The 20,218-nt window shown below is 41.8% G+C and overlaps 1 pseudogene; it reads left to right on the top strand.

Moving 5' to 3' along the window:
* The first annotated feature begins 211 nt into the window (after window positions 1-211).
* Window positions 212-19,871, top strand: LOC124042176 (annotated as a pseudogene).
* The last annotated feature ends 347 nt before the right edge of the window (window positions 19,872-20,218 follow it).

The following is a 20,218-nucleotide window of genomic DNA, read 5'->3' on the forward strand; positions in this document are numbered from 1 at the left end:
AGCCACAGAGCTCGACTCTAGGAGCAAGTTAGATGGACATGTCATTTGTAGACATTCCTGCAGTAGGCAACCTGATCCTCCTTAAGGTCTCAAAATAGTCTAGAACAATCCATGGTAAAAGAATAAGGAGTGTGGTGCTCCTCGAAGTGGGTGGGACTAGAGAGACACAGACACACAGGGGTCTCACATCCAATCCATTTCCTTTACTAGAGGTGTCCATAATTAACTTTTGCTTGGTTGGCACTTCCAGCCAGATATAAGGAGGCTGAGGCCCCAGCATTCATAAGTCAGGTCGATACCTTCTTCCTCTGTGGTAAGACTTTCTCCACTTCCTTAGTGTGTACATACAGTCTATTTTCACTCAGCATCTAAGGCAGTAGCTAACTGCATTGTTTGACTTCAGTATTTTTTTTTTGGTCTTTTGTAATATTTTACAATACGCAATCAAGTGGCATTGATTTAAAATGTTTTTTGTTAAATGTGTTTTACTTCAATTGTAAGGTGTAACTTTCATTCACAGTAAAATTTGGGATTACTGCACCCTTCTTTGTAAAATGAGGGGGTGGTCTAGAATGTAACTGGGTTTTCAGGGCTATTTTTTAGAATTCTTGAGAGAATGTAAAGTGAATTGCAACTAGGAAAATTAAAGTGTATGGTTGCATCTGTAGTTGAATTGGACATGGCTGTAATGATGGAGTTGAATTATGCCATTCAAAATGTTTCTTGTCCTTCGCGGGCTAAATGATAAGGCTTCAGACCTATGCTTATTCACAACAGCCTAATGTTTCACAGGATCCTCCAAGACGTACGAATACATCTGTAGGAGGGGTAAAAAGAAGGTGAAACAATATTCTGTGTGAAAAGAATTCTGTGTGAGATACAGTACCGCTCACTCTGTTGACTGTGGAGGAAGCACCACAGAGTCAATCATGTTTCTTGTTTCATCTCTTTCCTAGTGAACCGTCACCATGAGTACGGACGCGGAGATGAAAATCTACGGCAAGGCAGCCTTGTACCTTCGTAAACCCGAGAGGGAAAGGATTGAGGCACAAGCCGCACCCTTTGATTCAAAGAACGCCTGCTATGTGACAGATGTCAAGGAGCTGTACCTTAAGGGTTTGATCACTGGCAGGACAGAGGGAAAGTGTACTGTCAAAGTCAAAAATCCTGACGGCACTACAATGGTAAGTCTTATCTGAAAAGTATTGAAGTTAAAAATTATCAAAAACATTCCCAAAGCCAATATGAAATCACTAACAAAAAAAGATTAAGAATCATTTCTTTGTTCTTTTTAAAGCAGAAAATAACCCTCAAATAAAACACTTTTATAGATGCTGTTTAAAATTGGCATTGAATTATTGATAATGACAATTCAAGAATCACATGTATTTCTGGGTGATAACAAAGTACTTGGATTAAATGTGGGTAAGCATTTAAAAAAAGATTTATATTGTATTTAATCAGCAAAAAACATTCATGACCAGTTCGATCCGTGTGAAATCTAGATTTCTGACTATTTCAGGACAAAGAGTTCAAAGAAGCAGACATCTACCAGATGAACCCCCCTAAGTACGACAAGATTGAGGACATGGCCATGATGACCTACCTGAATGAAGCCTCTGTGTTGTATAACCTCAAAGAGCGTTATGCAGCATGGATGATCTATGTAAGAAACCTGCATAAACATACACACATACTGTAAATGAACATAAGAAATTCCTACATGCATGAACATGAGCAATACACACGTAAAGTACTACACTCAAATGAATAGTAGAAACCAAAACATACCAATACAGTAGAGCCACATTAGTATACCATAGTACACCCACATCCTCACATAAATCCAGGTAAAAGTCAATCTAACTTTGCTAATCTCCTAATTGAAATCCCTTTCATCCAGACCTACTCTGGGCTCTTCTGTGCCACGGTGAACCCCTACAAGTGGCTCCCTGTGTACGACGAAGAGGTCGTCAACGCCTACAGAGGGAAGAAGAGGATGGAGGCTCCACCCCATATCTTCTCCGTCTCTGACAACGCCTTCCAGTTCATGATGATTGGTACGAGCTCTCATGGAGAAATGGATGGATGGATGGAATCTACTGTCTTCTAGTCTAAGTTAGAACAGTTTGCTGGGAATCTCTCATTTCTCTAGCCTTGAATGGAAAATTTTCCAAAATGAAATTCATGATGATGCTTATGAATACAATGATGTACTCCAAATGTTGACTGGTTATAATAAGCAACATGTTTTTTGGTTCCAGATAAGGAGAACCAGTCCGTCCTGATTACGTAAGTTGTTTTCTATCATTTAACTTGATTAAGTGTTTCTATTCTGATGTTGTGTGACTTGGGTGTGATGAAAATATTCTGAACAAAAATATAAATGCAACATGTAAAGTGTTGGTCTAATATTAAGAATGTGACCATATTGTCATATTAAGAAGCTGATTAAACAACACAAATGTTACATAGGTGCACCTTGCACTGGGGACAATAAAGAATGTGCCGTTTTGTCACATTGCCACAGATGTTTTGATAACTGAATGTTCATTTCTCTACCATAAGTCTCCAACATTGTTTTAGAGAACTTGGCAGTACGTCCAACCAGTTTTACAAGCACAGACCACGTTATAATGAGCCAATGAGTGGAAATACTTTGTTAATAATTTAGTTTTGTTAGAAAACAGGTGAACAGTGTATTTGTCAATGCAGATTAGCAAAAACCAATCTGACACTCAAACCCGTCTGTCATATAAACCAGCGGAGAATCCGGTGCAGGAAAGACTGTCAACACCAAGCGTGTCATCCAGTACTTCGCCACCATTGCTGTTTCTGGTGTCAAGAAGGAAGTAGACCCCACCAAAATGCAGGTTGGTTGTGCTTTTATAACACAAATGAAGGTAACACATTTTAGTTTGGTGTTCTGTGTACACTTTGTTTTTCAAGCGGTGAATACTGTTTTAAGAAAAGTGTTTGCTAGTTTCTGAGAAACTTGTCTTTGTCTCAATCAGGGTCTCTTGAGGATCAGATCATTGCAGCTAACCCTCTGCTGGAGTCTTACGGTAATGCCAAGACAGTGAGGAACGACAACTCGTCTCGCTTTGTAAGTATGAAGGGCATACTGTGGAAGTTACCTTATATTGAGTGGAAAAATTTCAGTAGTTCACTATAGTTTTATCATCAGCTGTCCAACAAACTGTAACATTTCAAGTGGTCTATCAAAGTAAAATGTTATATTTATTTAGTTTACCTATTTCTAACCCCATGCTTTACAACAGGGTAAATTCATCAGGATTCACTTCCAAGGAGGAAAACTGGCTAAAGCTGACATTGAGACCTGTGAGTTGGGTTTCCTTGTTTCTAAATGCTTTCCTTAATGACATGCTGTGGAACTTTGAAGACTAGCAAGCATTTTTTCAACCTCCCGCTTTGGTCTAGATGTGTCAATATGTAGTTCATACATGCACAATCTCTCTTACCTTAATTAGCCAGGAAATGTTTCCCTGGAAGTTATGTGGCGCCATTTTCCCAAAATGTTCCCCCATGTGGGTCAGTCCCCTTAGTAATTCAATTTTCAGCCAATGAGCTTCAGCCCTTCACCATTTGAGTGACAGCTAGCAAGTTGCACTCACAACAGAGCAAAAGACAGAGCAATGACTTGGTGCCTCATATCTGCACCAATGTGAGGTAGTACGAAATTGTCAGGGACCACTTTTGACTCGTGAGAGTTCCAGAACTATGAACTATGAACTACTGGCTATGAAGTATACACAAGTACCGGAAAATCTCTTTAAATTCAAACACACCATTTTGGGGAGATCAAATCATCAGACGTAATATCTATATCGTTATATCTATATATCTATATCGTTATATCGTTATATCGTTATATCTATATATCTATATCGTTATATCTATATCCTTGTATCTCTCTCTCTCTCTCTCTCTCTCTCTCTCTCTCTCTCTCTCTCTCTCTCTCTCTCTCTCTCTCAGACCTGCTAGAGAAGTCCAGAGTGGCCTTCCAGCTGCCCGCTGAGAGAGGCTACCATATCTTCTACCAGATGATGACCAACCACAAACCTGAGCTAGTTGGTAAGGCAAAGTACAGGTTAAGGTGAAATTATTTACACCGCCATCTGTGGAATTTATTAAAATGTTTTCATAGTTCACACTGTTAATATTATTATAATGAGTACTTCCAAGGTAACAAGGCATCTAAACATGGGTCAGGTCTTTCAAGGTCTTTCATGGGAAAGATCAACTAATGCACTGTGATACGCTAGTCCAGGAGCCCCAGTCCCCCTCTTTTGATGCTATGCATTATACACTGCATGTATCCTTGAGTCCATCTATTGACTAAAGGAGGGAGAGATACTGTAAAGGTAGGACAGCAGAATTCTCACTGATTTAACTGACAAGCCATTCTCTGTTGTCCACAGAAATGACACTCATCACCACCAACCCTTACGACTTCCCCATGATCAGCCAGGGTCAGATCACTGTGGCCAGCATTGACGACAAGGTCGAGCTGGATGCCACCGATGTGAGTGATACAAAGTGTGAACCAAACTCTAGACATGGAATGGGTAGGACCACAATACACACTGAATGCATTGATAAAATCCAACTTGATTGCAGCTGGCCACCTTGTGTTAGTTAGTCATGTGCTTCAAGGCCATTCTTCATGCCTTCACACTCCACCTTGAGGCATACAAATGTAAGACATGAGAGACTGTCACTAAGTCCCCTGTGGAAGTGTGTAAAACTCATATTGTGCTGTCATATACTAGTGTGTTGGCCAAAAGTAATCAATGTGGAACTGAGAAGCCAGTTCATTCTAACCATCCCATTTGTTCTGGACTGAACACAGAACGGCAGTGTACTGTAACTGAGCAAACTACCATTCAGTTCCTCACTGTTGTACTTCCTCTTTAATACCAGGATGCAATTACAATCCTGGGCTTCTCTAACGATGAGAAAATGGCCATCTACAAGCTGACAGGAGCTGTAATGCACCATGGCAACTTGAAATTCAAGCAGAAGCAGCGTGAGGAGCAGGCCGAGCCAGACGGCACAGAGGGTGAGTCCCACTCATAAGACATAATATATGGGAAGCATTAGTTCCTTTCCCAGTCCCAAGTACGTAAGACAGACGGTGCCACATGAAAGTCAGGCAGGAGATACAAACTCAAAACCCCAGGAAATATTTTAAATAATATAAGTGGGTTAAAATCAAAAGAGTTGACCAAACTATATTGTCAGTGTGACATCAGAATCAAGCGATCTGTTGATGTTGGTTCTCTCTCCAGTGGCTGATAAAATCGGCTACCTGCTGGGCCTGAACTCAGCTGAGTTGCTGAAATGTCTGTGCTACCCCAGAGTGAAGGTCGGCAATGAGTATGTGACCAAGGGACAGACTGTGCCTCAGGTGAAGCGGTTAAATACACAGCATCAAACATTTTCTGACCAAATGAATTATTTTGGGGACAATTGCATTGCTTTTTATAAATACTTAGGTTGTTTTTCCCAACCTTATCACTGGACATGGTCAATATATCATGTATTAATTTGAGGCATTATCATTGAAGGTTTATAATGCAGTCATGGCTTTGGCCAAGTCCATCTATGAGAGGATGTTCTTGTGGATGGTCATCCGTATCAACGAGATGTTGGACACCAAGAATCCAAGGCAGTTCTATATCGGTGTGCTCGACATTGCCGGATTTGAGATCTTTGATGTGAGTATGAGACCAGAACAAGACATTTAGTTGTGATTCAGAAGGATTACAGCCTTGTATCATGAAATGATCCCTTCTGAAATTCCATCAACAGTACAACAGCATGGAGCAGCTGTGCATCAACTTCACCAATGAGAAACTGCAACAGTTTTTCAACCACACCATGTTCGTCCTGGAACAAGAGGAGTACAAGAAGGAGGGAATCGTCTGGGCCTTCATTGACTTCGGCATGGACTTGGCTGCCTGCATTGAGCTTATTGAGAAGGTAAATTGTCTGTAAGGATTATATTGGGATGCAACATCAAAGCTCATAGGGAGCACATTGATATATATTATCACAATGGTAAAAATGTTCTGACTGTTGAGAACTCAATATGTTTCCTATTATGGCCCCCTAAATGAATATAATCCTATAAAAGTATGTTTACTAAAGAAATAAATGTGATCCTAAATGTAAAATCACTAATTTGATAAACATCTCTTTTTGTAAAGCCATTGGGCATCTTCTCCATCCTTGAAGAGGAGTGCATGTTCCCCAAGGCTTCAGACACTACCTTCAAGAACAAGCTGAACGATCAGCATCTTGGCAAAACCAAGGCATATGAGAAACCCAAGCCTGCCAAAGGCAAGGCAGAGGCCCACTTCTCCCTGGTGCACTACGCCGGCGTTGTGGACTACAACATCACTGGCTGGCTGGAGAAGAACAAGGACCCCCTGAACGACTCAGTTATTCTGATGTACGGGAAGTCCTCAGTCAAACTGATGGCTACCCTGTATCCTGCTGCCCCACCTGAGGGTAAGACTAGCATCACATCAAATGCACTTGATACAATTCAGACCCACATTGTTTTTAAAGTCAATAGTTGTTATTTTTCACAATCTCATTGGCAGCATTTGATTCTCTCATTTCTAATGATCTTTTACTTACATGTGAACAGATACAACCAAGAAGGGAGGAAAGAAGAAGGGTGGTTCCATGCAGACTGTGTCGTCCCAGTTCAGGGTGAGCTTCTGAAACGTGTATTTTCAGTCCTCCAAAAGGAGCATTGATTACCATACATTATTCTGAGAAAATGGTTTGTAACCCTCTTCCAGGAGAACTTACAAAAGCTGATGACCAACTTGAGGAGCACTCATCCTCACTTTGTACGCTGCCTGATCCCCAACGAGTCAAAGACTCCAGGTACAAGAAATATTGACTTGAATATTACATTTTATCAATACAGTATCAGTAACCTTACCAATCCTTTAATCTGTTAATAAGTATTAAAGAGACATGGTTTGTTTTTCCAGGTCTGATGGAGAACTTCCTGGTTATCCACCAGCTCAGGTGTAATGGTGTTCTGGAGGGTATCAGGATCTGCAGAAAGGGCTTCCCCAGCAGAATCATCTATGCTGACTTCAAGCAGAGGTACACTCATGCAAACACACAACACACACAACATACAACACACACACAACCACAGAAAGATCTGCTCCAAGGGCATTCGCAGCACCAGAATAGGCTTACTTTTTATGTAATATAACCAACCTATTACAACTTGACATGTGTTAAAAATGTCTCCTCATTCAGGTACAAAGTACTGAATGCCAGTGTCATCCCTGAGGGCCAGTTCATGGACAACAAGAAGGCTTCTGAGAAGCTCCTTGGGTCCATTGATATAAATCACGACGATTACAAGTTTGGACACACCAAGGTCAGTCAAATACCCCCAGCAAAATCTGACAACAAAACAGAACTTCAATGATAATTTAAACCCCGTTTGATGCATCGATGTGTCGATGTCAGGTACAAAAACATCTCACCAGTTGGTTATTCATCCTTTTTTCTTCCTTCAAAAGATGGAGAAGTATAGAAACTCAACTCATTATCATGTGTATTGTGTTAGGGTGGTATGGCTTCAGTTACCTGTATCTGTGTACATTATTCATCTACACCTCTGCAATAACTTACAACTTTTAAACAAGCTATTTCATGGTGTGTTTGTAAGAATTGCAATATTTATGTTGTTCAAATGAATCTAGTGATGTTGTTCCCCTGTTCTGATCCAACCCTTTCTATCTGTCACCATCTGACTCTGGTTCCAATGGCCATGTTGACCTGTGTCTCAGGTGTTCTTCAAAGCCGGTCTGCTGGGTGTCTTGGAGGAGATGAGAGATGAGAAGCTGGCCGTGCTGATCGGCATGGTCCAGGCTCTCAGCCGTGGATTCCTCATGAGAAAAGAGTTCACCAAGATGATGGAGAGGAGGTGAGGAAGAGTAGACATCTTGGCAAAGCTTTCTGTGAACCACCTGAATGTAATGCATTATGATCACATACTGTATATGCTGTAAGTTGATCAGAATGAGAAAGTAGGTCTTATAATGCTCTATTAGTGCTGCAGTTTGGGATTTGGCAAAGCTGTTCAGCTGTCATTTGTATTGGTGATATTTACCCAATCATTATTTTGTATTTTGGGGGAGTGGGAGGGGCGGGGGTAGATCAGCATTAATATTGTGGATAGATTGTGGCTTCCATCATTGTAATTGTCTACATAATTTCAAATCCCCATATTTAATATAATATATATTTAAAACATATTTATATATATATATATTTAGCTTCTTTATTCTTTCCCCCTAACATCCCTCCCCTCATTGGATTTATGTTAGCCATATATTTTTCAACTGTGGTGTGATGTTTCACATAGTCCTGAACCCTGCTGTGACCATTTAACCAAGCACCTCGATGCAGTCAGACCATTCAATTATTTTGCCCTGCCAGGGCCATAATTTGGGCACGCTTTTCATCCAGATGTCAAATGCAGCCACCTACCCCAAAGAGGTTAATTGAAAACAAACAAAAATAGCTTCTTAGCAAAGAGCAATTTCTCAAGCAAGAATTTATCTTGACTGTCTGGGGGGAGGTGAAAAGTGGGAAGGCGAAAAATTTAAAACTATCTGTTATTGGGAAAGGGGTTTGTAAAGCTCTTTCTTATTGGTCTATTGACTAGTTTACATTACCAATTTGAGGAAATCGTTTCAAACAAAGCTTACACTTAAAAGGGCATTATCATAATCTTCACAATTTCAGAGTATTATTCCCAACTCATAGTGTGGAAATATATATAAAACAGAGGACAATCATGTTTTTGACGGCACTGGGCCTTGTCACTCACCATGCCACTCTATCCTCTCTGTCGACCAGAGATGCCATCTTCACCGTCCAGTACAATATCCGTTCATTCATGAATGTGAAAACCTGGCCATGGATGAAGGTGTACTTCAAGATCAAGCCCCTGCTGAAGAGCGCAGAGACGGAGAAGGAGCTGGCCAACATGAAGGAGAACTTTGACAAGATGAAAACAGACCTGGCCAAGGCTCTGGCCAAGAAGAAGGAGTTGGAGGAGAAGATGGTGTCCATTCTGCAAGAGAAGAACGACCTGGCACTCCAAGTTGCATCTGTGAGTGAGAAATGATCCTCATAAGGTCATATTTTCATACACATGAAAACATAAACGAGCACAATTTTTTTATTGCCCATGTTAAATACATATTTCATGAATGTTGATTTGCTCTGACCTCTATGACTAAATCAAGTCTATATTTTGATAAACAACATGAGTCTGCAAATATTTATCCTGTTCTGAAATCAGGAATCAGAGAATCTGAACGATTCTGAGGAAAGGTGTGAGGGGCTCATCAAGAGCAAGATCCAGCTGGAGGCCAAACTCAAAGAGACGGCTGAGAGGCTGGAGGATGAGGAGGAGATGAATGCTGAGTTGACTGCCAAGAAGAGGAAGTTGGAGGATGAGTGCTCTGAGCTGAAGAAGGACATTGATGACCTGGAGCTCACCCTGGCCAAAGTGGAGAAGGAGAAGCACGCCACTGAAAACAAGGTCTTGTTTAACCAAACAATAACCCAAACCATAATCAACTCAAAACATAGCTCAACAGAAATGGAATTGAAGATGTATTGTGGGTGGCGGAAACATGAAGACACGAAATAGTAGAATAGTGGTACTCCCCACGTTTACTGTATGTTCAGCTGCCCCTCGTTTATAACTTCCATTCAGTACACTGGCATGGAGTACACTGCCACCTAGTGTTGAATCTATAGAACAGTACCTGTTGACACATTTCTAATCTGAATTAAATGAATGCAATACATATGAAACTAAATCTCCCATTTATGTGAAGTAACAAAAGGCTAATTATGTGGTGGCCGTTTTCAGGTTAAAAACCTGACAGAGGAGATGGCGTCTTTGGATGAGAGTGTTGCCAAGCTGACCAAGGAGAAGAAAGCCCTCCAAGAGGCCCACCAGCAGACACTGGATGACCTGCAGGCAGAGGAGGACAAAGTCAACACTCTGACCAAGGCCAAGACCAAGCTGGAACAGCAAGTGGACGACGTGAGTGGAGTTGGACTTTTTGGATGTTATTATCTTCTGTTGTTTAGATTTGAACAATACATGTGTGTTTTTATCTTGTAGCTTGAGGGTTCTTTGGAGCAAGAGAAGAAGCTCCGTATGGACCTTGAGAGAGCCAAGAGAAAGCTGGAGGGAGATCTGAAACTGGCCCAGGAGTCCATAATGGACCTGGAGAATGACAAGCAGCAGTCTGATGAGAAAATCAAGAAGTAAACAAAAACAAATTACTACAATTTTACCTGCAATATTGAGCAAATGAACGGTTGTTCTTGTCTAATTCTTGTAAATATGAATGAACATTTGCATGTGATTCGTACAATACTCTCTCTGTACACTATTGAACCCAAAATGTGTTTGAAAATGTCTGTGTTTGTGTTTCTTAGGAAGGAGTTTGAGACATCCCAGCTCCTCAGTAAAATAGAGGATGAACAGTCTCTGGGAGCTCAGCTACAGAAGAAGATCAAGGAACTCCAGGTACAATACAGAACCTAAGCTCCAGTACAGGAAAGAACACGCCTGAAACATCTCCTAAAAATATATTCTGGTAGCAAACATTTTTCCTGGTGGCTTGAAGGTTGCAAGGGACATGATCTACTTAATATATCTGTGAAACTGGCTTTGTATGAATACAGTTTTTTCAACTGTATTGTAGTGTTCATCCCTCCCTGCCCCTGCCCCCTGTTCTAGGCCCGTATTGAGGAGCTGGAGGAGGAAATTGAGGCTGAGCGTGCTGCCAGGGCTAAGGTTGAGAAGCAGAGGGCCGATCTCTCCAGGGAACTTGAGGAGATCAGCGAGAGGCTGGAGGAGGCTGGAGGCGCCACTTCTGTTCAGATTGAGATGAACAAGAAGCGTGAGGCTGAGTTCCAGAAGCTGCGTCGTGATCTTGAAGAGTCCACCCTGCAGCATGAGTCCACGGCCGCCGCTCTGCGCAAGAAACAGGCCGACAGTGTGGCTGAGCTCGGGGAGCAGATCGACAACCTGCAGCGTGTCAAGCAGAAGCTGGAGAAGGAGAAGAGTGAGTACAAGATGGAGATTGATGACCTCTCCAGCAACATGGAGGCCATCGCCAAGGCTAAGGTGAGTAGTGATGTTTTGATCAAGCAGTGTTGAGGAGGGTCAACGACATTACCATTCAAGTGAACTGAAGTTGACAGGAGTCTCATATATAAAGTAATGATGGAACATGTTTCACTAACAGGGCAATCTGGAGAAGATGTGCCGTACTCTTGAGGACCAGCTGAGCGAGATCAAGACCAAGAATGAGGAGAATGTTCGCCAGATCAACGACATCGGTGGACAGAGGGCCAGACTCCTAACAGAAAATGGTACCATCATCAACAATGAACAACAAACCAATTCATTCTTCAGTAAAACACAATAACATGTATTGGGGATGTATCCAGATAGTATATTCCACAGTTTCACACCTAACATTGGCCTGCGATACCTTAAAATAAATGTTCAATCTGAGAGAACAGAGACCCAATTAACAGGATGTCCCTCTGTCCCTGCAGGTGAGTTTGGCCGCCAGCTGGAGGAGAAGGAATCTCTGGTGTCTCAGCTGACCAGAGGCAAACAGGCCTTCACCCAGCAGGTAGAGGAGCTGAAGAGGCAGATTGAGGAGGAGGTCAAGGTAAGGAACTCAAAATGAACTACAGAGTTTAGATCTTCATATAGACAGTGACTACGCCACCCTCTGAGACTTTTACTGTCTATATCTCTTATATCTCGCTTTGTCTTTCACTTTCTCTCTCACAGGCTAAAAATGCACTGGCCCACAGTGTCCAGTCTGCCCGCCATGACTGTGACCTCCTGAGAGAGCAGTTTGAGGAGGAGCAGGAGGCCAAGGCAGAGCTGCAACGCGGCATGTCGAAGGCGAACAGTGAGGTGGCTCAGTGGAGGACTAAGTATGAAACTGATGCAATCCAGCGCACAGAAGAGCTGGAGGAGGCCAAGTGAGTCGCACGGAACAGCAAAAACTCAAATATACGGTGTGGATGGTGAGGGCCGTAGGGGGCTCTAAGAAATTATTATTTGAACATTTGTACACATTCTGTCGTACAACAGGAAGAAGCTGGCCCAGCGTCTGCAGGATGCTGAGGAGACTATTGAGGCGACCAACTCCAAGTGCGCCTCCTGGAGAAGACCAAGCAGAGGCTGCTGGGAGAGGTGGAGGACCTCATGATTGACGTTGAGAGAGCAAACGCCATGGCTGCCAACCTCGACAAGAAGCAGAGGAACTTTGACAAGGTGAACATTAATAATTCTCAATCTAGAGTGATATTTTCTGTCTGCTATATGATCAAATGCAGAATAATTGTAGCATATTTCTGATTCAAAACTCTTCATCAAGACCTAAAGAAAATCCCATTGATTTCCCTAGGTTCTGGCAGAGTGGAAGCAGAAGTATGAGGAGGGCCAGGCTGAGCTGGAAGGAGCTCAGAAGGAGGTTCGCTCAATGAGCACTGAACTCTTCAAGATGAAGAACTCCTACGAGGAGGCTCTGGATCATCTGGAGACTCTGAAGAGAGAGAACAAGAACCTGCAACGTGAGCATTTGACATAATCTCTATTGGGCTCATGTTTGAATAGTGTTTTGAAAATGGAGGGAACTGTAATCATCAACACCATTTTAAAACAGTATTATAATAACTTTATGATTTGGACTTGAACAATCCAAAGATTTATGCCAACTGCTTTAATTATTTTTTCATTAGCAAGATCAGCAAACTTAGACGTAACATGTCAGCAACAAATGCTGACTCTACACATCCATGTATATCTGACCAAATAATGAAACACAAGCACTGTAATTTTCAATTCCGTAAAGTTAGTGTTGAAGAGGTGATGTTTTTTTGTTCTCTATCAACAATGACAAGCCACCGGGGTCTGACAATCTGGATGGAAAATTACTGAGGATAATAGCGGACAATGTTCGACATCTTCAATTTAAGCCTACTAGAAAGTGTGGGCTTGGAGGGAAGCAAAGGTCATCCCACTACCTAAGAATAGTTAAGCCCCCTTAACTGGCTCAAATAGTCGACCAATCAGCCTGTTACCAACCCTTAGTAAACCTTTTGAAAAAAATGTGGCTGACCAGATACAATGCTATTTTATTGTAAACAAATTGACAACAAACTTTCAGCATGCTTATAGAGAAGGACATTCAACAAGCACAGCACTTACACAAATGACTGATGATTGGCTGAGAGAAATTGATGATGAAACGATTGTGGGGACTGTTTTGTTAGACTTCAGTGTAGCTTTTGACATTATCGATCATTGTCTGCTGCTGGCAAAACTTGTGTTATGGCTAAATACCCCCTGCTTTCTTGTGGATAAAGTGGTACCTGTCTAACAGAACACAGAGGCTGTTCTTTAATGGAACATAATCCAGGTAGAATTAGGAATTCCCCAAGGCAGCTATCCAGGCCCATTACCTTTTCAATCTTTACTAAAGACATGCCACTGGCGTTGAGTAAAGCTAGTGTCTATGTTTGCGGAAACTCAAACTATACATGTCAGCTACTACAGTAACTGCTGGCCCTTGGATGCACACAGAGAGCTAACATTAATAATATGCATGCCAATCTCTCCTGGCTCAAAGTGGAGGAGAGATTAACTTCATCACTGCTTGTATTTCTGAGAGGTATTGACATGAATACACCGAGCTGTCTCTTTGAACTACTGACACAGCTCGGACACCCATGCATACCACACAAGACGTGTCTTCACAGTCCCCAAGTCCGACAGACTATGGAAGGCGCACAGTACTAATTAGAGCCATGACTACATGGAACTCTATTCCACAGTACTAATTAGAGCTATGACTACATGGAACTCTATTCCACAGTACTAATTAGAGCTATGACTACATGGAACTCTATTCCACAGTACTAATTAGAGCTATGACTACATGGAACTCTATTCCACAGTACTAATTAGAGCTATGACTACATGAACTCTATTCCACAGTACTAATTAGAGCTATGACTACATGGAACTCTATTCCACAGTACTAATTAGAGCTATGACTACATGGAACTCTATTCCACAGTACTAATTAGAGCTATGACTACATGGAACTCTATTCCACAGTACTAAATAGAGCTATGACTATATGGAACTCTATTCCACAGTACTACATAGAGCCATGACTACATGGAACTCTATTCCACAGTACTAATTAGAGCCATGACTACATGGAACTCTATTCCACAGTACTAATTAGAGCTATGACTACATGGAACTCTATTCCACAGTACTAATTAGAGCTATGACTATATGGAACTCTATTCCACAGTACTAATTAGTGCTATGACTACATGGAACTCTATTCCACAGTACTAATTAGAGCTATGAGTACATGGTACTCTATTCCACAGTACTAAATAGAGCTATGACTACATGGAACTCTATTCCACAGTACTACATAGAGCCATGACTACATGGAACTCTATTCCACAGTACTAAATAGAGCTATGACTACATGGAACTCTATTCCACAGTACTAATTAGAGCTATGAGTACATGGAACTCTATTCCACATTAAGTAACCGATGCAGCAGTAAAATTAGATTAAGAAACAGACTAAAAAAACACCTTATGGAACAGCAGGGACCGTGAAGCAACACAGAAATAGGCATAGACACATACACACTCACACACACACAAGAGCATATGCACTATGCACAAAGGTACACATGGATGTTGTACTGTAGATATGTGGAAGTGGTGGAGTAGGGGTCAGAGGGCACACAGTCTGTGAATGTATTGTTACGTTTTTAAAACTGTGTAAACTGCATTAATTTTGCTGAAGACGTGGCAGTTAGATTTGCAAGACCATTTGAAATTCTGATTAATTAATTAATTATTATGATTCAATGTCAACTTCAGTGTATTGGTGGTATCCACTGAACATCTCCCAAGTCTAAACTGCTCCTGTGTTTGGTGTGTGCAGAGGAGATCTCTGACCTGACTGAGCAGATCGGAGAGACTAGCAAGAGCATCCATGAGCTGGAGAAGGCCAAGAAGACCGTGGAGACAGAGAAGTCTGAGATCCAGACCGCTCTGGAGGAGGCTGAGGTACAAACTACAGCTGTTTGATGGGAAAAGCAGTGTTCATTTCATCATTTCGATGCAGAAGCATCATCTACTCTTCCTGGGGTCCACAGAAAACACAAGACAACAAATAACAAAACACTGATAGACAAGGACAGTCACACAAATGTAAAATACGATATACAAACAATACAACTAAAGTAGTACATTAGCCAACGCCAGCTACAGTCCCACAATCCCTGTATTGGTGTTTATTGTAGTCATATATATTTCATTCCTTGTGTTATACACATCCAAATGTATTGAACGCAATTGGCCCGACTGCTTCTCTTTGTCCAGGGAACACTGGAGCACGAGGAATCCAAGATTCTGCGTGTGCAGCTGGAGCTGAACCAGATCAAGGGTGAGGTGGACAGGAAGCTGGCTGAGAAGGACGAGGAGATTGAGCAGATCAAGAGGAACAGCCAGAGGATGATGGACTCCATGCAGAGCACCCTGGATTCTGAGATCAGGAGCAGGAATGATGCCCTGAGGGTGAAGAAGAAGATGGAGGGAGACCTGAACGAGATGGAGGTTCAGCTGAGCCACGCCAACAGGCAGGCCGCTGAGGCCCAGAAACAGCTAAGGAACGTCCAGGGACAGCTCAAGGTAAAGGGACCGGGATATCAGGCAAAACAATCTGAAGGTTAGGGAGAGATTTGTTTGTGAATCTGTAGAAAATAAAGAGGATTTGAATAGCGTTTACTAATATGCTGTAGACAGGTAAGGATATTGGGAAATTCTTACCAAGGAGCATTTAAATCAATGACCCAATCACCTCTACTTCCACAAATCCTAATGAACCCATGTCATTGTGAACCCCAGGATGCCCTGTTGCACCTTGATGACGCCGTCCGCGTCGCAGATGACATGAAGGAGCAGGCAGCCATGGTGGAGCGCAGGAACGGTCTGATGGTGGCTGAAATCGAGGAGCTGAGAGTTGCTCTGGAGCAGGCGGAGAGAGGCCGCAAACTGGCTGAGACTGAGCTGGTCGACGCCAGCGAGCGTGTTGGACTGCTGCACTCCCAGGTATGGGTCAAAAGCCATTTCGAATGAAACTCAACCAGGTATACCATTTCTGCCTTGTGACCTGAAAGTTCTCTTGATAGTCCTAAAAATGGTTTTAACTCCTTCAGAACACCAGCCTTCTGAATACTAAGAAGAAGCTGGAGTCTGACCTGGTGCAGGTGCAGGGAGAGGTCGAAGACATCGTCCAGGAGGCCAGGAATGCAGAGGAGAAGGCCAAGAAGGCTATTACTGATGTGAGTCCTTATGATCTATTCAATTACATTCACTTCATTTGTATCCATGGGCCAATGGTTGGATAGCTGAGCTGGTTTACCACAACAAAGTCCTCAGAAGGACGTTATGATTGGTGCCAATTGGTGCATAAATTAAAAAACTACCATTCCAGGCGGCCATGATGGCTGAGGAGCTGAAGAAGGAACAGGACACCAGTTCTCACCTGGAGAGGATGAAGAAGAACCTGGAGGTCACAGTCAAGGACCTGCAGCACCGCCTGGATGAGGCTGAGAATCTGGCCATGAAGGGAGGCAAGAAGCAGCTCCAGAAACTGGAGTCCAGGGTGAGTTAACAGTTGGGTGGATTAGGGTGGAATACTGATTGCCGAAAATGTATTTAACCATGCAAATACACAGGAGCATTGTGTAATGACTTTCTCTCAATAACCCACATAGATAATGAAATTGTATGATTACAGATCCCTTCAATTACAATTGTAAAAGTACATAGGAACAGACAACAATTGTGCCTCCTTGACTGGGTAGAAGAATATACCTCTGTTGTACTAAGATTTGTTTCGTCTGATTTCACCACCTGAAACAAATTTGTGTGTTAATTTCTTCCACAAAGGTGCGTGAGCTCGAGAATGAGGTGGAGGCCGAGCAGAGAAGAGGTGCAGACTCGATCAAGGCAGTCCGCAAGTATGAGCGCAGAGTCAAGGAGCTCACCTACCAGGTAACAGAAAGTGCCTTCATCCCAAACTTGACACTAACACAGACAGGTTTGTGTATCAAACTTTGGAGCATTGATTCTTTGATCTTGTCCCACAGACTGAGGAGGATAAGAAGAATGTTGTCAGACTTCAGGACCTGGTAGATAAGCTGCAGATGAAAGTCAAGGCCTACAAGAGGCAGGCTGAGGAAGCGGTGAGTCACATACTTTGTCAAATACTTTGAAAGCATACATTCAAAAACATTATTTCTTTCGTAGACATTCAAATTTGAATTCAGTTCTACTACTGCGCATCAGTAAACAATGACTCAATTGATAGTGCAAGTAATTTCAGAAGAAATGTCTATGTATCACCAAGTTAAAGGTGATGGGGTTGAATATTAATTGGCTGTACTCGGTCTAGTGGGTCTATATGGGGGTCTATATCCTAATCTGACTTCATCTAGTACTTGGCCTATACCCTAATCTGACTTCACCTAGTACTTGGCCTATACCCTAATCTGACTTCATCTAGTACTTGGCCTATACCCTAACCTGACTTCATCTAGTACTTGGCCTATACCCTAACCTGACTTCATCTAGTACTTGGCCTATACCCTAATCTGACTTCATCTAGTACTTGGCCTATACCCTAATCTGACTTCATCTAGTACTTGGCCTATACCCTAATCTGACTTCATCTAGTCCTTGGCCTATACCCTAATCTGACTTCATCTAGTCCTTGGCCTATACCCTAATCTGACTTCATCTATTCCTTGGCCTATACCCTAATCTGACTTCATCTAGTACTTGGCCTATACCCTAATCTGACTTCATCTAGTCCTTGGCCTATACCCTAATCTGACTTCATCTAGTACTTGGCCTATACCCTAATCTGACTTCATCTAGTCCTTGGCCTATACCCTAATCTGACTTCATCTAGTACTTGGCCTATACCCTAATCTGACTTCATCTAGTACTTGGCCTATACCCTAATCTGACTTCATCTAGTCCTTGGCCTATACCCTAATCTGACTTCATCTAGTACTTGGCCTCTTCATCTAGTACTTGGAGTCTTTTGTTTAGACATGTAGCTAGCTAGCTAGCTAAACAAAGAACCATAATCCCAACCCATACTACTATCAATACAAACTGATTGTCATTGCTAGCCACCATGCATGAAATGCTGTAGTATGAATCTGCAGGTAGCTAAAGATAACCAACTGGGTTCAGGACAGCAATGTTGTTGATAGCAGTAGCAACACTTTTGCAGTTCTCCGTGGCTAATGTTATATCTTTCAAAAAAGCCACAGTAGCAAGGATTATCTACACATACTGAGCAGCTCATGTTATAGACAGATGCATGCTACGTGGCAGACCAATCAGAACTAATCTCTTAGCATGTACAGCCCATCCATAATCTCAGCCAATCATAGCTAGCGGGAAGGTTCCTGACTTTTTCCGTGGCTAAACCAACTAGGTTCGTAATTGAACAATGTATTTGTATTTACAGATGGCATATAGAAGTTTGCTATTAAGGAACATGAAAGTTCACATGTTCCAGAAGGCATTTCTGAGAATAAACACATTTAGATTTTTAAAAATTGCAAAACCCAGGTGTGAAATACTCTTAGAAAACTTACCCAAAAAGAGTCACAGCTGTAATTGCTGCCAAAGATGTTTATAACGTGTATTGACTCAGGGGGGTGAATACAAATTAGTCCAGATATATTAGTGTTTTATTTTTCATAAATTATTTTAAAATGTTCCACATTGACATTCCAGAGTATTTTGTGTAGATCATTGAACAAAAAACTGAAATTGAAATCCATTTTAATCTGAATTTGTAACACTATAAAATGTGATGTTATCCAAGGGGTGTGAATACTTGTTTTAGACACTGAACATCCCTGGAGGCAGTGGTTTGATCCCCCATTTCACCACTCATTCTCTCTGCTGGATCATCTATCTCCCTATATACATTGTTTTCCTAAATCTGTCAATAACAAAGTACTTTAAAATACCTATAATATTAATTTGCTACCTGAAGCTTCAAACTTTGAACGCTAATTTTATGCTCCCCCTCTCTTTTCCGCACCCAGGAGGAACAAGCCAACGGCCACATGTCTAAGTTCAGGAAGGTTCAGCATGAGCTGGAGGAGGCTGAGGAGCGTGCTGACATCGCTGAGTCTCAAGTCAACAAGCTCAGAGCCAAGGCACGCGACACTGGAAAGGTACGGAGCTGCTGCTAAACCTAAACCTGACTCATGTTCAAATATGGCCACATCAACACAACCTATGATATAGTTTTCTCAGAGGTCAATACTGACCTTTTACACTCACTAAAATGTATTTAAGATCTAAGAAGCACATATCAGGTAGGGTCAAAATAGATGAATTCAAAACTAAGATGGTACTTCAACATTGAAAATCAAAGCTCAGCCTTTAATGCTTCATCCATTACATTATCTCTAACTGTTCATATATTCATATATTTTACATGTTCATTATTAATACTCATCCATTATTTTCTTTCCGTCTTCCTTACAGGGCAAAGAAGTCGCTGAATAAACAAGACCAAAGTCTTACATCATTTTCCTGTGTTGCATAAAATATGATTTTCACGGTGAAAATGAGCTTCGATTAAAAACATGTCGGCTTACATACACTTCCTTTGTGACTGTGGACTCATTACTCAGCAAACAGCTGTTTCATATCATACCAATATTGTACTTTAATTTAAGGTGCAACCTGGGATTCCAACAACAACGATGTGGTCAACCCAACGAATTTAAGGTGTCACCTTTTTTTTTTGTAAACAGCTTGAGGGTGAGGCTGGAGAAATGTAACCACGTTCAAATTCATATTTTATAGAATTGATTGGGATTCTCATTAGCCAACTCCAAATGGCGACAGCTCGTCTTCCAGGGGGTCTGACAGATAGCAAAGATATTTCTTGGAGGGAAAACAACTTTACAAATTGACATTTAAAAAGGCTGACATGAACAAAACAAC

The sequence above is a fragment of the Oncorhynchus gorbuscha genome, linkage group LG08 (genome assembly GCF_021184085.1).
Source record: "Oncorhynchus gorbuscha isolate QuinsamMale2020 ecotype Even-year linkage group LG08, OgorEven_v1.0, whole genome shotgun sequence".
Lineage (NCBI taxonomy): Eukaryota > Metazoa > Chordata > Actinopteri > Salmoniformes > Salmonidae > Oncorhynchus > Oncorhynchus gorbuscha.